This window comes from Giraffa tippelskirchi, chromosome 4, assembly GCF_054371585.1.
Source record: "Giraffa tippelskirchi isolate mGirTip1 chromosome 4, T2T-mGirTip1v1.2.pri, whole genome shotgun sequence".
Taxonomy (NCBI): domain Eukaryota; kingdom Metazoa; phylum Chordata; class Mammalia; order Artiodactyla; family Giraffidae; genus Giraffa; species Giraffa tippelskirchi.
The window spans coordinates 199,279,505-199,291,691 of record NC_137278.1 but is presented as its reverse complement, the minus strand read 5'-3'; positions in this window follow the sequence as shown (position 1 = coordinate 199,291,691).

Sequence of the window (12,187 nt, the reverse complement as noted above, 5' to 3'; positions counted from 1 at the left end):
TATCTCCACCCCTCAACCCCCATCCCTCGCCAACCCCTAACCGTGGGCTCCTGCCCACAGATCTCATGAGCCCCATGCATGTATTTCCCTGCTTCCCATCCATATGTTAATTACAGTCAAAGCCATCGTGTCTCTCTTCCCTTCTAGACAGTAAGCTTTTTGGGAACAGTGGGTGCATGTCAGTCCTGGTTGTGTCCACCTTGGTGACCACAAGCCCAGACACGTTCTTCTGCTGATACCCTCAACCCACTCTGGCGCTCGCCCTCTTAGCTGACCTCGAGAAGAAATGACATATGCTTGGGGGCACATCTACCACGAAGAAGGGCTCTTCTTTTTATGATGGCCAGTGGGTAGACCTGCTCAGCAACTTTCCTTTTGTCATCTACACCCTTCTCCTGCCTGTCTGGGGAGTCCTCAGATGTTTTGGTCTCAGGACCCCTTTGTAATCTTGAAAGTCACTAAGGACGCCAAAGAGCTTTTGTTTATGTGGATTATGTCTACTGATGGTTCTGGTGTTACGAAGGAAAGCTGAAATTAACATATATATATATATATATATATATATATATACACTACCTTAAACATAACAATAATAAATCCGTTACACACTCACACAAGTATTTTTGAAACAAACAAACAAAAAAACCTTGAGGGGAGGTAGTGTTATTTTATATCAGGGTTTCTAAACCATGGCTCTATTGAAATCTTGGGCCAGGTTGTTCTTGGTGATGAGCAGGGGTGGGGGGAGCTTTCCTGTGCCTACTTGTAGGACTTGGAGCAAAATCCCTGGTGTTCATGCCCACTAGGTGTTAGGGGCACCTAGGGCCACCCACCACCGCCTCTCAGCTATGACAACTAATGTCCCCTGGAGTGGGGCAGGGGACAGTCTCATCCTGGTTGAGAACCACTGTTTTACATCTGCAAATCTTTTTAATGTCTTCATTTACAGAAGACAGCTGAATCCTTCCACCTGATTCTGCCTTCAGTCTGCTGTGGTTATGTTGTTTTGGTTGATGTGTGTCTTGAACTTACAGCTTACAACTCACAGACACGTGGTTGGAAAAGGGAGACACCTTTTATTTTTTTTATTTTTTATTTTTTTTACTTTTCCTTATGACGAAAAATTTTAAGGTTTTTTTTGTTTTTAATTTTAGTTGGGGGCTAATTACTTTACAATATTGTAGTAGTTTTTGCCATACATTGACATGGATCAGCCATGGGTTTACATGTGTTCCCCATCCTGGACCCCCCTCCCATCTCCCTCCCCATCCCATCCCTCTAGGTCATCCCATTGCCCCAGTCCTGAGCATTTGTCTCATGCATCGAACATGGAATGGAGTTCTGTTTCACATATGATAATATATATGTTTCAACGCTATTCTCCCAGAATGTCCCACCCTCACCTTCTCCCTCAGAGTCCATAAGACTGTTCTATGCATCTGTGTCTCTTATTCTGTCTCGCATATAGGGTTATCGTTACCATCTTTCAAATTCCATATATATGCATTAGTATACTGTATTGGTGTTTTTCTTTCTGGCTTACTTCACTCTGTATAATGGGCTCCAGTTTCATCCATCTCAATAGAACCGATTCAAACGTATTTTTTTTTAATGGCTGAGTAATATTCCATTGTGTATATGTACCACAGCTTCCTTATCCATTCGTCTGCTGATGGACACCTAGGTTGCTTCCATGTCCTGGCTATTGTAAACAGTGCTGCGATGAACATTGGGATACACGCATCTCTTTCAATTCTGGTTTCCTCAGTGTGTATGCCCAGCAGTGGGATTGCTGGGTCATATGGCAGTTCTAGTCCCAGTTTTTTAAGGAATCTCCACACTGTTCTCCATAATGGCTGTACTAGTTTGCATTCCCACCAACAGTGTAAGAGGATTCCCTTTTAGGGAGACACCTTTTAATAGCTTTCAAAATAATTGTGTGTAGTCTTCTTTGGTGCTACGCCAAAACCCAACGTGTGGTGGGTTCTTCAAGCTTAGTTGTAACGTGGAATCTGCTGTGTTCATGAACTTTTTCTGCTCTGTTACATCCAAATACATCCATCTATCTTAACCTTTGGATGGTTCCTTTCATGCACGTGAGATTTTTGAAACATCACACATAACTTCTTTGGAAAAGTTTTGCACGGGTCTTTTCAAGTTTGACGTATCTCGCTGTACAAGAAATTACATGTGTTTGTATTCATCTTATTACAAAACTTTTTAAATTCTGGGCAACTGTCAAGATCACAACAACAGATTCAAGTTATCCAAAAATCTGTTTCCGCCTGGAAAGATCCGATTTTGTCAAAAATCCGATTTTGGCCAAAAAACACTATGAATTGTTCTCCTAGAAGTGACCGGCTTGCTGATGTTTGAAAAAATTGCTACCGAATACCTGTGTTTACACAGTTGGAGTACAGATGGTTCTTTCGAGTGAAGATACTGTTCTGTGTTTAAAGCGGCTGCTGCAGCCCCCGACTCAACCCCTTCCCCCATGGGCTTCTTTCCAATACCCCACTGAGCCCCAATGAACAGCCCGAGTGCTTTCTGGGTACCTCCCTCAGCAGGCCAGAGAATATCGTAAAAAGTGTATCAGGAGTGGAGTGAAATTCACGTTTACTGCTTCATCAAGGGCATTCCTAAGGGAAACTGGCTTTTTCCCCTTCCACTCTCCACTCCCCTTCCCAGGCCCCTGTGACAACCACGATGACCGGCCCTGCTTCGTTCGACTGGCCCCGAGATCCGTCTGATGCATCCGCCGCACACTCAACACCATCAGTGCAAGTATCAACACAGCGGCAAAGGCACATGGCACCTTCGATTAACGACGAAGCTAGTTTTGACCTTGTTGAGCCGGAAGGGGTTTGGGGACCCCAGTGGATGCCTTCTGGTCTCCACCAGCCTTGTCTCCCTCTGATGGTGAAGTAAGACCACTGCAGGTGTCTGTCTTGAGCAAACAGGAGCTGTTTACATGATGAGCTAGGGAAGTGCCAGGGAAGGGCCCCAGGAGGTGGTCTGATCCAGCCCCTTTGACTGCGGACTGGCAGACTGAGACCCAGCCGGGGGATAGACCCAAGGTATCACAGCTGCTCATGGAGGAACTAGGCCTAGAACCCAGGTCTTCTGATTCCCAGTCCAGTGCTCATCCTCCTAGCTCTCACCCCTTAGTCCTCGAGCACTGGTGGGGCCTCTGACAGGCATCCACCTGCAAGAAGATGCTTGAGGGCACGTGGGGTGACTGTGCATCATTGTACTTACATACAGACCATGTGTCTGCAAGCTTCCTTTGACCCAGCAGCACTGGGAGGCTGGGGGAGGGGGCTGGCTGCTATTGTCTCCAGGTGCTGGGACCACCAGGTGGGCAGAGGCGCCAGGTGGCCCCTGTGTGTTCTGACAGTCAGGCCCCCCTTCAAGCTGATTAGCCAGGGAACTCTGTGGTTCTTTGGCTTCATTGGGTCACATCACAGTGTGATTCCTTTATAAGGACTCCCCACCTTGCACAGAGTCTGAGCTTTGCGGAGGCAGCGGCGATGGCAGCAGCAGCAACAAGGTAGCGGTAGCTGATGTGCAATTTGGCCCCATGAGATTTCATCCAGATCAACTCCAGGTACTTTACCAAAGAAGATAACCAGTGTAATGGATTCTGCAGAGCGTGTGAAAAAGCAGAGTTTATGTGTACAGCTACCAAGGAGGCTCAGACTACCCTCACCTGTTTCCTGGACAAACACCATGACATCATCATCATAGACCACAGAAATTCCCAATATCTGGAGGCTGAGGCACTGTGCAGGCCTATCAGATCATCAAACTCTCAGGAAACACAGTTATTATGGTGTAGTACACAGGGTGGATAGAGGAGAGTCTATCTCTCGGATAGAGCCGCTGCGGGCTGCTGTGACTGCGCACAAGCGCGGCCAAGAGGAGGTACCCCACGTCTGAGCTAAGGAGCAGCGGCTGCGCTTTGCTGGAGCAGCTGTGAAGGGATACCCCACATCCAAGGTAAGAGAAAACCAAGTAAGACGGTAGGCACTGAGAGAGGGCATCAGAGGGCAGACAGGCTGAAACCACAATCACAGACAACTAGCTAGTCTGATCACACGGACCACAGCCTTGTCTAACTCAGTGAAACTAAGCCATGCCATGTGGGGCCACCCAAGACAGACAGGTCATGGTGAAGAGGTCTGACAGAATGTGGTCCACTGGAGAAGGGAATGGCAAACCACTTCAGTATTCTTGCCTTGCATCCGGTCCCATCACTTAATGGCAAATAGATGGGGAAACAGTGGAAACAGTGGCTGACTTTATTTTTCTGGGCTCCAAAATCACTGCAGATGGTGATTGCAGCCATGAAATTAAAACACGCTTACTCCTTGGAAGAAAAGTTATGACCAACCTAGACAGCGTATTAAAAAGCAGAGACATTACTTTACTGACAAAGATCCGGCTAGTCAAGGCTATGGTTTTTCCAGTGGTCATGTATGGATGTGAGAGTTGGACTATAAAGAAAGCTGAGCATGGAAGAATCGAAGCTTTTGTACTGTGGTGTTGGAGAAGACTCTTGAGAGTCCCTGGGACTGCAAGGAGATCCAACCCATCCATCCTAAAGGAGATCAGTCCTGGGGGTTCATTGGAAGGACTGATGTTGAAGCTGAAACTTCGATACTTTGGCCACCTGGTGCGAAGAGCTGACTCATTGGAAAAGACCCTGATACTGGGAAAGATTGAAGGCAGGAGAAGAAGGGGACGACAGAGTATGAGAGGGTTGGATGGCATCACTGACTCAATGGACATGGGTTTGGGTGGACTCTGGGAGTTGGTGATGGACGGGGAGGCCTTGCATCCTGCAGTTCATGGGGTCGCAAAGAGTCAGACACGACTGAGTGACTGAACTGAACTGAACTGACCTTGCACTTTGACAAACTTAAAAGAAGCTTCTGGAAGGTTTTCCAGGGAGCTGCCTTGTCCTCAGCCATCACTGTGCCCTCCCGTGCCTTGCAACACTATTCCACAGGAAAACTGCAGCCATTTTTCTCTGTCCCGGCAGGGGAGGGGGGGTGGGACAGAGAAGACAGACGTGGCTTCTCCCCGTAAACAGGCTGCTGGCACGGAGTCACAGTTATTAATGACAGTGAGGACAAGGACCTCTTCCTGGTGACCTGCAATGTTCTTTAGGAAGGAAGTGCAGGGCCTGCTTTTGGTGGGGGCTGAGCTGAGAAAATAGGGCCTCCCTTCCCCCTTGGTTTCACTCAAGCACTGCAGAAAGATAATTTACTGGCCAACTGCAGAGCACGGGGAAGTTTAGAAGTCTGACATGGAACTTGAAATTATTTCCAGCCCTGTCTTCTGTGCCTTTTCCACACCAGGGAGCTCCAAGAGCTAGTATCCCAATTGATCTCCCTGGAAGCTGCCCCGGGCTGGAGTCCCCCTGTCCAGAGTCGGAGGCTGGGCTAGGTGGCCTCTCTGGTTCCTTCCTGCGGTTCCTACTGGCAGTGACCAAGGACCCACATCTGAGGATGTACCAGGAAGGGTGACTGTGTGGCCCAGAAGCCAGCCCCTTGTTTCACAGACCGCCCTGCCCCACCAGCCTCCCCTTCTGGGGTGCCCAGGTCCTGACTGCTCCAGGCCTCCTGGCCCTGGGTGGCTCACATCAGGCCCCCTGTGATCAGGTCCCTAGGTGGCCCAGCATGTGATACCCTGATGCTCTTATTAATGGAAGCCCCCTCCCTCAACCTGGCCTCCCAGTGGGGGAGAGGGCCTTCTGGCTTCTGGTGGAGCATGGGCCTCAGGGCTGGGACCACACGGTCGCCTGTGTTTCTCATGGAAAGTCTACGACAGGCTCTGTTGAGTGTGAGGAGCAGTGATAGGCTCAGGTCACCTCAGGTAACGGGGGTGTATTGTAAGGATACACGGGGGAACAGCCGGGCCGGGCCACATCCGGCTCTCAGCCAAGGGCAGCACCAGACAGTCACAGCAGGTCCAGTATCTGCCCTCGCCCCCAGCTTGCTCCCAGCAAGCTACCTGCTTCTGGCATCTCACTTGCCATCTGTCTCATGTCCCGCGGTCCCTGCCTGCCCCCGGGGAGGCCCTGGCTTCTCTGTCCTTCTGTCAGCATCTCCTTAAGTTCCCTCCCAGTCCTTATGAGGTGGGGGGGACACACTGGGCTTGGGGGGCTGGGGCCCCAGCAAGCGTACCTCCTGGGCTGCTGGTTGGCTCCAAGGGGTCCGCCATGGACTCAGGCACTAACCCCACGTCCAGCATCTGTGGCCAAGGTGGTTGGTGGTGTCACAGGGTACAAAGCATGGTGGCCTGCAGGTGGCGGGTGGCCGGTGGCTGCCCTGTTGAGATCTGGGCAAGTGCTTGAGGGGAGCCCGGGGGTGGGGTGGTGATCAGAGAGCTGGGGAAGAGCCTCAGGGACACCTCCCCATGTTATTTGAGGTCCTCATATGTGCCCACAGAGGCCCTTCACAGACCCTTCAAGTGTGGGGCTGGAAAGGACTATCGGGGTGGCTAGAGCCTCGGGCTCCCGCCTCTAGTTAAGGTGCTGAGGCCCCTGGACCCCCACCCGCATCAGCCCCTCCCCTACCTGGGCTGGGTGCCCACTCGCTCACCAAGGCCTCCCCCACCCACCTCTCAGGGCCTTATATGGGGAAGACGGGAGCGGCAGGAACCAGAGAACCTTGCGGCGGATGGCAAGGCTCCCTTTGGAGTCAGGATTACTCATTGCGGAGGGGGGCAGTATTTAAAGTTGGATGGGAAGTGAATCACCTATCCTGATGACAAGACCACATTATGTGAGAGCTCTTTAGAGGAGGGGGTGATGGGGACTGGAGTGGAAGGGAAGGACCATAGAGGAAGTTGTTCCTGGCAGAGCATTGGGGTGGGGAGGGCAGGGCCGAGAACGCTGGCTCCCAGTCCCTCCCCAAAACCCAGCCATGATGATGCAGCACCAGCTCGTCTTTGTGGGTTTTTTCGGGGGGAAGGAGGCTGCAGGTGGGGCAGGGGCCTCCGAGCCTGGGGGAGGAGGTACAGCGCAAGGACTAGGACCCTAAGACAGGGCGAGGGGCATGGGGGGAGCTGTGGGAGGGGTGAGGTGCTGCCCTTACTTCCACTTCTGAGCCCCTCGCTAAATTGAAATTAACCCCTCCCCGCTGAACAATGTGCCATACACTTAGGGTACTTCTGAGTGTGCCAGGTGGGAGCTGCCCGCTGTGGGCTTTAGGGCAGCAGCTCCCACCTGGCAAGCAGGGATTCTCGCCTCACTCCTATCTGAACCACCACCCCAGGTGACAGAGAGGAGGCAGTGAGGGGGCCCAGGTCTTGGGCTCTGCCCTGGCTGAGGGCACCCCCGGCCGGTGGCCTTGACCTCCTACCCAGCTTCTGGTGGCAGAGGCTGGGGGAGGAGAGGCGGTGGAGCTGAACCCGCTAAACTGAAGATGGCTGGCTAGGTCCTTATGCCTCCCTTCCGCAAAGGCAGCTGAGAGCAGGGGGCAGAGGGATGGAAGGCCATTCTGCAGATACAGGGACCCGAATGCCCAAGAGGTCAGGTGATGTGTCTCTGGCCTCCCCCCACCCCAGCAGGGACCTCAGAGGCAGGGACCTGGCTGCGGAAGGCCATGAAACCGGCACGGATCTTGAGCCCGCACACAGTCCCCGTTCTAGGTCTAGTTCTGTCTCTTGCTAGCTGTGTAACATAGGGGAAGTTCCTTAACTTCTCTGAGCCTGTTTCCTCATTTGTAAAATGAAGATAATAAGTCCTACGTGGCTGAGGAAAAGTGGGGATTGAGCAAGGACTGAACCCCAGAGCTGTGGAGCTGGGGTCCCAGGCACGAACCACAAAAGCCCCATAAAGGGTGCCTGCCTCCTTTCCTGGAACCACAAGTCTCTGTGGCCAACTCAGAGTCTATTATGGCAGCCTTGTGCGCCCCACCCCCTAGGAGGTGGTCACCTTGCACCCGCCACAACCCAAGGCTGCTGGGATGACGGCTTTAAGTTGGGGGACAGAGCCATTCTCCATGCTCTTCTGGTTGACAGACTTCTTTCAGAAACTAACAAAAACCAAGGATCCCTCTCCCAAGTTAAAAAAAAAAAAAGCCCAATGGCCACACATCCACGCTATACCATTTTCTATAGCATTTCAGAGGAACTCCCAGAGTTTCCAAAACCACTTGCAAAACTCTTTCGCCAGATGGAAAGCCAGGACACATGAGTGTAAATGTTGACACTGTGAGTGACTTGCTCTGTTGGCCGATTGTTCCCCTGTCTTTCCCTTTGGAGAGGGCCAGGATGGTGTTTCCGAATCCACCCAATGGGGAAGGAACACACAAATCGAGGACTGGAGGTGGGCAGTGGGGAAGGTCCCCACCCCAGCTCCAGGGTTGAGTTGTTTGGGCCCGGAGGACACACCGCAGTGAAGATCAGATGACAAGGGACTGAGACACTGGCAGTGTCCACCCTCTCCTCCCTATTGACTAAGGATCGAACAAGAAAGGAAAGAAGGCCAGGGGTGGGTGGGTGTGGGGAAAGGAGTGTTATCAGACAGAATTGAAACTCTCCTGCAGGGAAATAGTAGGTGAACAACAGAACAGAAGTTGTGGGCTCTCTCAACTCAGAGGCTTTCTCTTGGTTGGCCGGGACTAGGGGTCTGGCCTGCTGACCATCCCGGTCATGGAAACACTAAGGCCGGAGAAGTAGCATCCCAGGGACCCAGGGACCTGGGGAGAGCCAGGCACCTTCCCCACCCCGTCCTCTGGCACTGGGGCTCTCTTTCCGTCTTGCAGAGAAGGTGTCTCCTAAGGGCCAGATGCTCATTGCAGTTTCTGCTCCACCTGGATTCCAAGTGAACTCTATAAGAGCCAGTGTCTGGAGCCTGGACCCGCATGGCCACCCTCTCTGTGAGGGGAGCACAGACAGGCCTCTCTTGCTTAGATGGACCCAGGGGGGCTCTGGTCAGCATGGGGTTGGGGGTGCCAGACGCAGCAGCCGGCTCTGAATTCTCAGCTCCTGGGTGGAGTCGGGGGCGAAGGCGGGTCAGCACCCCCCACCCTCAAATCTACAGCCACCTTGACCTTGAGTTCATCCTTGCTGCATCAACATTTTTTTTCAAAAATATGATTTCAAATCCACACCTAGTGGAAAAATTCGGAGAATATAGAACCCCAGCATGGGAAAGAATAATATAGAAAACCGATCCAGAAAAGAAGAAAATAAAAATCACCTGTAATCCCACCGCCCACATTTGAGTGCTTGTTGACCTCTGATGAGGTCATTCCAGCTGGCCTCACCCCACCCCAATTCAGCAGGATTGAAATCATGTATTATTCCCCCCACCTTCCAGGGCTGGGGCTCTGGACCTCAGTTTTCCTGTTTGGAAAACGTAGCTACCTGCTAACAAATTTATCCAGCTACTTTCCCATGATTATCGTGCCTGTCTGGCCAGGAGAGAGGTGTGCCTGTCCATTGTTGGCAGTGAGGAAAAGACAGCTGGAGTGATGGGCACTTTTAAAGCCACACAAGAGCCAAGGAGCTTGGGGCTCCTAACTCATCATGAAAGTTATGTGTCAAAGAAAAACTTCCCCAACCTGAGAGCAGGTGCATCCCCCAGCTGGGACCAGGCACCACAGGTCCATTCCTCCGGGATCTGTTCAGAGCTGTGCCCAGGCCTCTGTGCTACAAAGTTGGAACAGCAAGGTATCCCAAGACAGAGTTTATCATTTGCTTTTTGTGCCACTCCAAAGCTGGGACCAAACTTCCTCTGGTGTACACTCTCTCTGTCCCATGGCCCTTCCTTTTGGACCACCTCCCTGACCTTTCTTAATGCAGTGGGACCCTCCCCTTGTTTGGCGAGTAATGACCTCCTTGTCTGCGTTTGATGGCTTTGGTGGCCTCCGTGACTTTTCCCATTCTCTGGGTCTCATCCTGCTCGCCCCTGTGGTCAGTGGCCAGTTACTCCCTCTCGGGGTGATCATCCGAACCCTTCTCCTTGCATGGGCAATCAACAGGAGGCTTTGCCGAGTCTCCTGGGAAAAGGTCAAGGCCTGGTTTATTTGCCAACTTGCCCGGAGGGTGTCCACTCGAAAATGATTGGCCCCACGGAGTTGCTCCTCACCCGCTTGCTTTTCTAGTTGGGGATTTTTTCTTTCCCTCACTTAGGTGTGTGCAAAGATTGAAAGTGTGAGGTAGCAGATGTCTGTCAGGGTGGCCTGAGGACCTGATGGCCGGGGCCGCTCTTCCTATGTTCATCTTTTAGTCAGAAAACTTTTACTCCCTCAGCTGTTCTGGGGACACTTGCTTCGGAAACCAGGGCCAGGTTTGACTGACTAGAAATCTAAGAACCTTGGGCAGCGTTACCAAGCGTTCAGTGCTTGGTGACCAGCTCTGAACTGGGGCTCTTGGCCGCCCTCTGTCCCCCTTCTCATCTGCCCATATGCCTGGGTGAAACTTTTCTTTCTTCCCTAGTGGGCATGACTTCAAGCCAATGTTCAAAGAGAGTGCCCCTTTCCTGGGCCTGGTGTGGGGAGGGCAGGCATGGGGGATACTGTGTGGGCATCCTAGCTTAACACAGGGGCAGGCACACCTCACACCCCATGGAAAACCAGCTGTGCTCTCTTGAAAGCCTTCTTTGACTTCAGACGTCACTGGGTGTTCTCTTGTCTAAGTGGACTGACTCGCAGTCTCCTGAACCCTACCTGCAAATGTGTGCAAACAACATTGCACATGTTTGTGACAAACATGGAAGAAGGAAGCACTTTGGCATGTGGGGTGCAGCTACACCTAATACCTAACGGGGTTCTGTTGGGGGATAAGGGCACAGGATGGGGGCAGGGGCTTGGCTGGTGACCGCAGCAGCGATGGGAGACCTTGGGGTCTCCTCCTCTGCGTTGCAACTTGGGAAAAGGTGGCTAGTGACGGGGTGAACAGAGCTGGGGCTCCCTGTCGTTTTGTCACTAATGGGGGCATCTTCAGAGCAGAGGTGAAGACAGAATCTATAGGTGTCTCCTGGGAAGTGCCAGGTGCCATGTCTGGTGCTGAGAAAGAGTTTGAGGGCCCAAGTCCTTTGACCTCCAGCTTTGCTTAATTCCTATCCATTTCTAACTTCCCTGGTGGCTCAGACAGTAAAGCATCTGCCTACAGTGTGGGAGAGACCTGGGTTCAATCCCTGGGTCGGGAAGATCCCCTGGAGAAGGAAATGGCAACCCACTCCAGTACTCTTGCCTGGAAAATCCCATGGACAGAGGAGCCTGGTAGGCTAGAGTCACTTTCTTTCTTTCATCCATCTGATCACTTTCTAGTTACCGTCCAATGAAAACGTATCTACTGCTCCCCTGGGAGGTTAAGCTTTGTGTATTTTACTTTTCTAGGATAATCTCTTGACTGTCAGAGAACCTTCAAAAATGTAAGTCTTAGAACGTGCAGGTGCTTCAGTGAATGTGTGGCACGGCCCCTTTCATTTTACCCATAAGGGTTCGGAGCTGAGACCCAAGTGCTCTACCTCGGCTCACGGATCTAGACTCTTAACCTGCCTCACATCCGTCTTGCTGGGTGACTTCAATGATTGAATAGCAGGCTCTTGGCAACCCAGGTGCCATTTGAGATATCCTGGGAGAAAAAATACTGGTCTTTCTAAGGATCCAGTTACTTTATGAACGAAGACGTACCTCTGTCATTCTTAGCAATCTACATGGGCTGTGGGCATCACCAGTTTCTCATTGTGCCTTTCTTCCAAAGACCAAGCAGTTGGTACAGCTGCCATGCTTGCTCTCAGACTTGCCAGTCATTTCCCATCTTTCCCAAGCGGCCTACTTTCCCCTAACCACTCTGCTCTCTGGCTGATCCTAGGCAGTGATGTGGTTAGAAGTGATAGGGAGAGAAAGAAGGGAATGGCAGAATAAGGTGCAGGAGGAATGAGAAGCATTTATTGAGCACTAACTATATTCCTGGCATTCTGCTTAGTGCTTTTCCCAATATTATCCCCATTTTACAGACTGAGGAAATTGAGGTTTAGAGAGGTTAAGTAATTTGCCCAGAGTCTCACATCAAGTAATAAGAGCAGCTGTGATTCAGACTCAGGGCGCCCTGATTTCAGAGCCGAAGCTTGTCATCACCATGTTCATGGGGCCACGCTGGAGGGAGAAAGTCAGGTGTCTAGGAAACTTCCAAGAGGCCACAGCAAAGAGTGTTTCTTTTTTAA